Genomic DNA, 7,100 nt, shown 5'->3' with positions numbered 1-7,100 from the left:
CGACAATGCCAAAGATGAAAGGGAGATAATGAGGAAGTAGATGTAGGAGCAGCAATCGGAGGAGAGGCAGGAACATGAAGGTGAATGAGTTCATAGAGACGTCCATGCTTACGGCCGATCCCAATAGTCTGCCCCGTCTGAGGGTCCTGTACCAAACAATCAGTAGCAGAAAATGTGACAGTTAGACCAAGTTCACATAATTGACCAATGGAAATAAGGTTTAAGGTAAGAGCAGGGATATGATAAACTTGAGGGATAGATAAAGAAGAGGTGGAAACAGTACCAACATGACGGACAGACATGAGGGAACCATCAGCAGTATGTATTGAGGGAATATGAGGAGATGAAGAGAAGGAAGAAAAGATAGTAGAACTGGAGGTCATATGATTACAACAAGCAGAGTCAAAATACCAAGAAGAGTTACCTGGGATTACAGACAAAGCAGTAGGAGGAGGTGTACCAGATGGGGAGAGAAGTTGTTTGAGCATGGCCTCTACATCCGTTGGAGAAAAGCGAGGGGTAGACGGAGCAGACGACTCAGAGAACCCCGCAGAGGTGACAGCATCAGTGTGGGAAGAATGATTCCCGGAAGCAGCAGCAGCAGTGGGATGAGGCTGATTCCTAGAAGCAGTAGTAGCAGTGTGATGAGACTGATTCCTGGAACGATGAAAGCTTCCCCGGGCAGAGCCACCGCGAGAGGAGTGGCTATTGGACGATGATCGGGATGGATTGCGAAAACAATCCTGTTGCAGATGACCAGGACCAAGTTTGTTGCAGTAGCGGCAGGATCTGATGGGGCAATTGACCAGGAGATGGGTTGAAGGAAGACCCCGATTCTGACAATAGAGGCAAGCAGTGGTCCGTTGGGTAAATGATGGCCGGTACGGAGGAGTGGCCAGAACAGAGTCCACATGATGAGTTTGAAGAGTACCGAGACGCGTCTCCTCTGATAGCAACTCAGAAATTGCTTGTTCAAGAGTGGGCAATGGATGGCGATGAAGCAGAGAGGCACGTACGGGCTCAAAGGAGGAAGTAAGAGCCATAAGAAAATGCACCAACCTTTGCTGGTTGCGATAGATAGTAAATAAAACAGCATCTTCAGGGGTATGCCAAGTTGGTTCTGAAAGAGCAAGCTGATCCCAAACAGAGTACATTTGAGAAAGGAAGTCATTAATGGACTGAGTGGATTCTTGGCGCATGCGATGAAGTTGGTTCTGAAGTTGATATTGGTGGGCAAGACCAGTAGTCTGGTATCGTTCTTTCAAGAAATCCCAGATGTCTTTTGCAGGAGTAGTTACAGAGTCAAGCTGAAAGCGACCAAACTGAAGACTGATAGATGTAACAGAGGTATTACGAAACCAGGTAATGATTTGGTAATTCTTACTGTCCCATTCCTCAAGTCGGTCTTCAAATGTAGCAGTAGGAACAGTAGTTTCATTAGTGTCACTGTCTTTCACCGGTTTAGTCACATCCCCGGTAACAATTCGCCAGAGCTTCTTCCCTTTTAGGAAGGAGGACATGGCTTGGGCCCACAGAACATAGTTTGAACCATTCAAAATAACGGAAATAGGATGGGAGGCATCATGACGATCCATAATACTAGTTGAATAGGGTTTAAAGTAATATGATAGACCTGTAGGAGCAAAATTAGGTAAAACAGAGTGTACCAGTGAGTCCGGAAGGTCGAAAATAGCCAGGAAAGGTATGCTGGACAGAGATGATGTCAGCAAATATGTCAGCGGCGCACGTTAGCAGAGTGCAGGAAGGAACACGTTAGCAGGAAGCGGCGGTGCACGGTAGCGGCAGGCGCAGACGCGGTGCACGGTAGCGGATTCGGCGCACGCGGGTGCACAGTAGTGAAACGGCGCACGAGAGGCGCACAGTAGCAGGCGCGGTGTACGGGAGAGGCAGGGCTGACGTCAGTCGCGGGTCGTGTGGGCGCGTGTAGGCGCGTGTCGGAAGGGAGAAACAACGGATGGCGCGTGCGGGCGCGTGTGAGAGTGGTGGCGGAAATGATGACGCGCAGTGGACACTGGCGGCGCGTGTGGGCGCGTGAAAGGTTTTTTGAGGCCGGGCTTGGTGCCGTTGGAATCGTGAGGAAATTCCGAGTGGTTTGATGTAGTGCCGCTGTGGATGGGACTAAACACCAAAATCGCAAATTGCCAGAAATGTAACACTGTGCTCTGATACCATGAAATAATAATTGGAGAAAGTGAGAGAAGATAGAGATGAGCGAATAGAGAGAGAGAGAGAGAGAGAGAGGCACAATTGTTTCTATGAATTGTACATGTCTATTACACAAAGAAGGCACTCTATTTATAGAGGATGCCTTGGATGCCTATGAACAATAACATAATGCTACACTAACATAATGCACTAACATAATGCTACACTAACATAATGCACTAACATAATGCTACACTAACATGATAATGCTACACTAACATAATGCACTAACATAATGCTACACTAACATGATAATGCACTACATAATGATACACTAATATACACTAACACATAATATTTACTCGAAGAGCCAAAAGGAAAATATCAAACTAACATAGTCTGACTGGTAGTCATGGATGACTTCAATAAACATCATTTCCAGCTGAAAGTAAGTCCCAGAATTAACTAATCAACAAAGTCATAATCTTCCTAAATTGGTTGTCCAAAGAGACAATGGGGATCAAGACATACAAGTACAGTTATAGGTTAAGTGACAAAAATATCTTAGTGGCAGAGATAGAACAAAAGATGGTAAACTTTGATAGAATCACTAGTATTATGATACTGAAACATGGTGTCAAAAAAAAAATGATACTGAAACACTATACCAAAATCTTGGAACTACATAGTAAAAAAGCACAGTAAGCACTTACATAAGAATCCACTACTCTACTCCGTAACCATGTCCACTATACTTCACCAAGGCATGCACTATATTTATATATACGTCATCTTTGTTTGGGTGTGTTGGATTAGATGATATTCTTAAGATTGGTAGTCTTATAATTATTAATCACTTTGGATTGTATTGGGAAGCTAATTTTAGGTTTTTTTTGGGTTAAAATTTACCCAAAAACAAAGATAAAATAAATTAAAATAGTTAATAGGATAAAATGTCACATCAAATTCATAATCATTACACTTTTCCTATCACAAATATCACATTCAATTACAAAAAATCTAATCCTCTTCTTAAACACAAATATTTTAACATACTAAAATAATAAAAACTAGAATAGCCAACTTTTCAAACGACCGGTAATCCCATGTTTGGATTGGCCTAGGATTATTATAGAGAGAGATTAACAAAATCTTTTCAATTTTCGATTGTCCAAACAACTTCTTTGTCTCCTATTTTATATGGGTGAATTACACTAACGATTCTTATAGTTTAAGACTTGCGTCACTTTGATTTCTAACTTTTTAATTGTGACACATTTAACCCTAAATTTTGAATCTTGTTCCAAATAAGGACAATTGAAGATACTATTACTTAATTTCAAGAACAAAATCATTAATTTGATAAAATATAAACTAATTTGACAAAAATAAATGTCAAAAATTTTTTTTTGAATTTTCAAAAATTAGGGCAAATTGCATATATCCCCTCGAGGTTTAGCAAATTACAGATACTCCTCTGAAGGTTATATTTGCATAACAAATTAGGGGGCAAATTGTTATGAAAATATAAAACTTAGGGAGCAATTTGTTATGAAAATATAAACCTCAAGGGGGTATCTGTAATTTTTGAAACCTCAGGGGGATATCTGTAATTTAGCTAAACCTCGAGGGAGGTATATGTAATTTGCCCTAAAAATTATGTCTACCCATTAAAGATAAAATTATGTAAAATTGATAAATCTTTTAGATATTTATTTTTTATCAAATTAATTTTTATTATGTGTTTGGATGATAATCATGTAATGGGTGATTGTTTTTATTTTCATTAAATTAGTTTCTATGGTAACAACTTTGATATCATTACTAAACCAATCCATTAAATCAAAAAATCTAAAACTAAAAATATTTCATATATTAAATATATCGATTACACATTAAAATCTTAACAACCACCCATTACATGATCATCATCCAAACACATAATAAAAATTAATTTGGTAAAAAATAAATATTGAAAAGATTTATCAATTTTACATAATTTTATCTTTAGTAGGTGGAAATAATTTTTAAAATTTTAAAAATATCTTTTTGACATTTATTTTTATCAAATTAACAATTTTGCCCTTGAAATTAAGTAATGGTATCTTCAATTGTCCTTATTTATAACAAGATTCAAAATTCAGAATTAAATGTGTTATAATTAAAAAGTCATGAACTAAAATAATACGAATTCCAAACTATAAAAACTGTTAGTATAATTCGCCCATCTTATATTGCACGCCCAGTTTTAAGAACTTGGTCTTTTAAGTCCATAGAGTTGGGCCAACGTCAACTTTTTGGCCTATTATCACTTGGGCTAAGCTTGGAATGAGATTCATATGCCCGAAATTGGTTGGCGGGCGTGGCTTAACTGTGAATTTTTTTTTTTTTAATTCTTGTCCCGGCCCAGCCTGGCCCCCATTGGATGTATGCCCACCCTAAGTGGGAGTCAAAAAACGAAAACAGAACAAAGTTTTGTTGTTGAGAGGACCTAGCCCAAAGTGGGCTAGCCCATGTGCTCCACCGCCCCCATACAGAACCGGGTCGGGTGTTGTCCATTTATATATAGGGAAAATTATATTAAATTTTTTCTCTCTCTGTTGCGTAAACAATTTTATCCTTTTGTTTCTATTTTTGTTAACTGTAAATAGTATCATTTCTATTTCATTTCAATACTATTTCTATTCCGTTCTGTGTTAAAAATTTTAAAAACGACGTAATTTAGCTTTAACTTTAAACATACGCTATTGGATTACCGCAACAAAACAAATTCATTGTAGATAATCTTGATCCCAAAATATTACCCACAAAATTCTTTGATCCGTGAGGAAAATGACAATTCTAAAAATTTAGAAGTGGTGATCAATTTAATAAAATATGAACCTAAAAATCAAAGTTTATACTTATCATGTTTTTAATTGCTCAATATGGAATGAGTAACTATATTAGTCATCCATTCAGTCCTAAAAATATCATTTTTATTTTTAAAAAATTCCATAATTTCATAACTAACTCGTACTAATACCTACAAGTTCATGAAACCTGCATGCTTATAAAGTGCATTGTTCGCCATGTTGGTAATTAGTTTGTGTGCATGTTTTCCATTTTAGAGCCATGGAAGCTTGTCAAATTCAAAGGCAATTAATTGGTGTGGGCATGATTTGCATGCTATGTAATCACACCTCATTCATGTAAAGAGAGCATTTATAGGTGAAAGGGATCTGAAATAACAAAAGTTAAAATTTGTCATAGCATTTTTTTTTTATAAATTGGATAATTTACTTCTTAGATAATTTCTAGAATCAATAAGTGCTTTACTACTTAAATCGTTGAGATATTGGAGGAAATTAATACTAAAATTTCAATCATATCATTTTACTCTAGTAATGACATTTTATTATAAAATTGACATAGGGTAAAAAGTTTATTATATTGTTTTTAAGAAACCATAATTAATATAGCAAAAAGTTAGGCTTGTCTATTAGAAGAACTATAATTAAAGCAAATGAAATAAGGTTTGACTAGAAAAAATAACAAGAAGAAAGGTTGATTAATTAAGGCAACAACAAAAAGAAAATGACAGAAAAACATATACAAAAAGAAAAATAAAAAGCAAATAATTAAACGTTGCTATGCATTTGAAAGAAATGTGATTCCATTATCATTATATAGTTGCTCAACAATAACATATAAACTCATTACCGGTTTTGCAACCTCTCGTCTTATATATAGAATCAAGAACGATGACGGAGCTAATCTGAGAGGTAGCCCTGCAATCTAGTTTGTTTACTTGGACATGCTTACTGTTGATGAGCTTCTCTCGGATTCGTCTCCATATCGGAAATCTATAATAGGGTGTTATGTGAAGTAGGTGGGGAAACAAACTGCAATATTGTGAAAAGTTTAAGGGATATGGGTTGTTAGACATTGGTGCAAATCCTTCTGCGGAATGTGGTGGCAAAAACAAGGGTAATGATGATCAAGCTGTCAAAATGATTGACATTATTTACACAATCACGCCGCAGAGTAATCTCCTTATTAGTTTGTTGAATGGTTTAAAGTTCAATTCACTTCAATTTTACCTTCAATGTTTTTTATTGGGCAGAAGTTCAATTTCCTCCAATTTTTCCTTCAATTTTTTGATTAGGGAGGATAAAATAAATATCATGATATTTTTTATGGTGCTACTAATTAACATACAATGTTTTTTATTGGGCAGAAGTTCAATTTCCTCCAATTTTACCTTCAATTTTTTGATTAGGGAGGATAAACATCGTGATATTTTTGATGGTGCTACTAACCAACATATTTTTACAGAAATAATTCATAGGAAGCACCTTCAAAGTTAAGGAAATGGAAAAATATTAATAATGGGATTCAAATTCGAGTGAATTCATATTAGAGACATTGTTTTAGTTTATGTTAGTGTTTTGCTAGCTGTTGTCAAAGTTTTATAGTAGGCAACTTAGAATTTCAACTTTTATTACTTTAGGCTACCTTCGAATTATAAAAAATTTTAAAAAAATTAAATAAAACCTCTAATCTGTTCAATGATGCCAATTTTCAACGCAACGAGGACTAGTATGGGACGACTTTACTACTTTGATACTGGACTGTTGGGTACTAGCACCACATAATCTCTTTGAACCCCAAATTTTCATTATTTTTTTATTACAATTCAACCTTTTGATAAATTTTTAATTTATCCCATCCTTAACCTCTCGAACCCTAACCATATTAGGGCGGTGTTTGGCAACGGGTTGGGCAGGCTATTTTAGCCTTAAATTAAAAAATAAAATGAAAAAAAAGCCATGTAACCTGGGTAGAGAGGTTGAGTTCAGCTAGATGTCATTAACTAGGTAAAAGACATTTTTACCCTTTGTTGCTCATATCCAAAAACCAAAAAGTGATGGGCAGTTTGGTCAATTTACTGA

The sequence above is a fragment of the Camellia sinensis genome, chromosome 6 (genome assembly GCF_055761805.1).
Source record: "Camellia sinensis isolate YWXY chromosome 6, ASM5576180v1, whole genome shotgun sequence".
Lineage (NCBI taxonomy): Eukaryota > Viridiplantae > Streptophyta > Magnoliopsida > Ericales > Theaceae > Camellia > Camellia sinensis.
The sequence above is the reverse complement of the archived record's forward strand: the minus strand, read 5'-3'. Positions refer to the sequence as shown.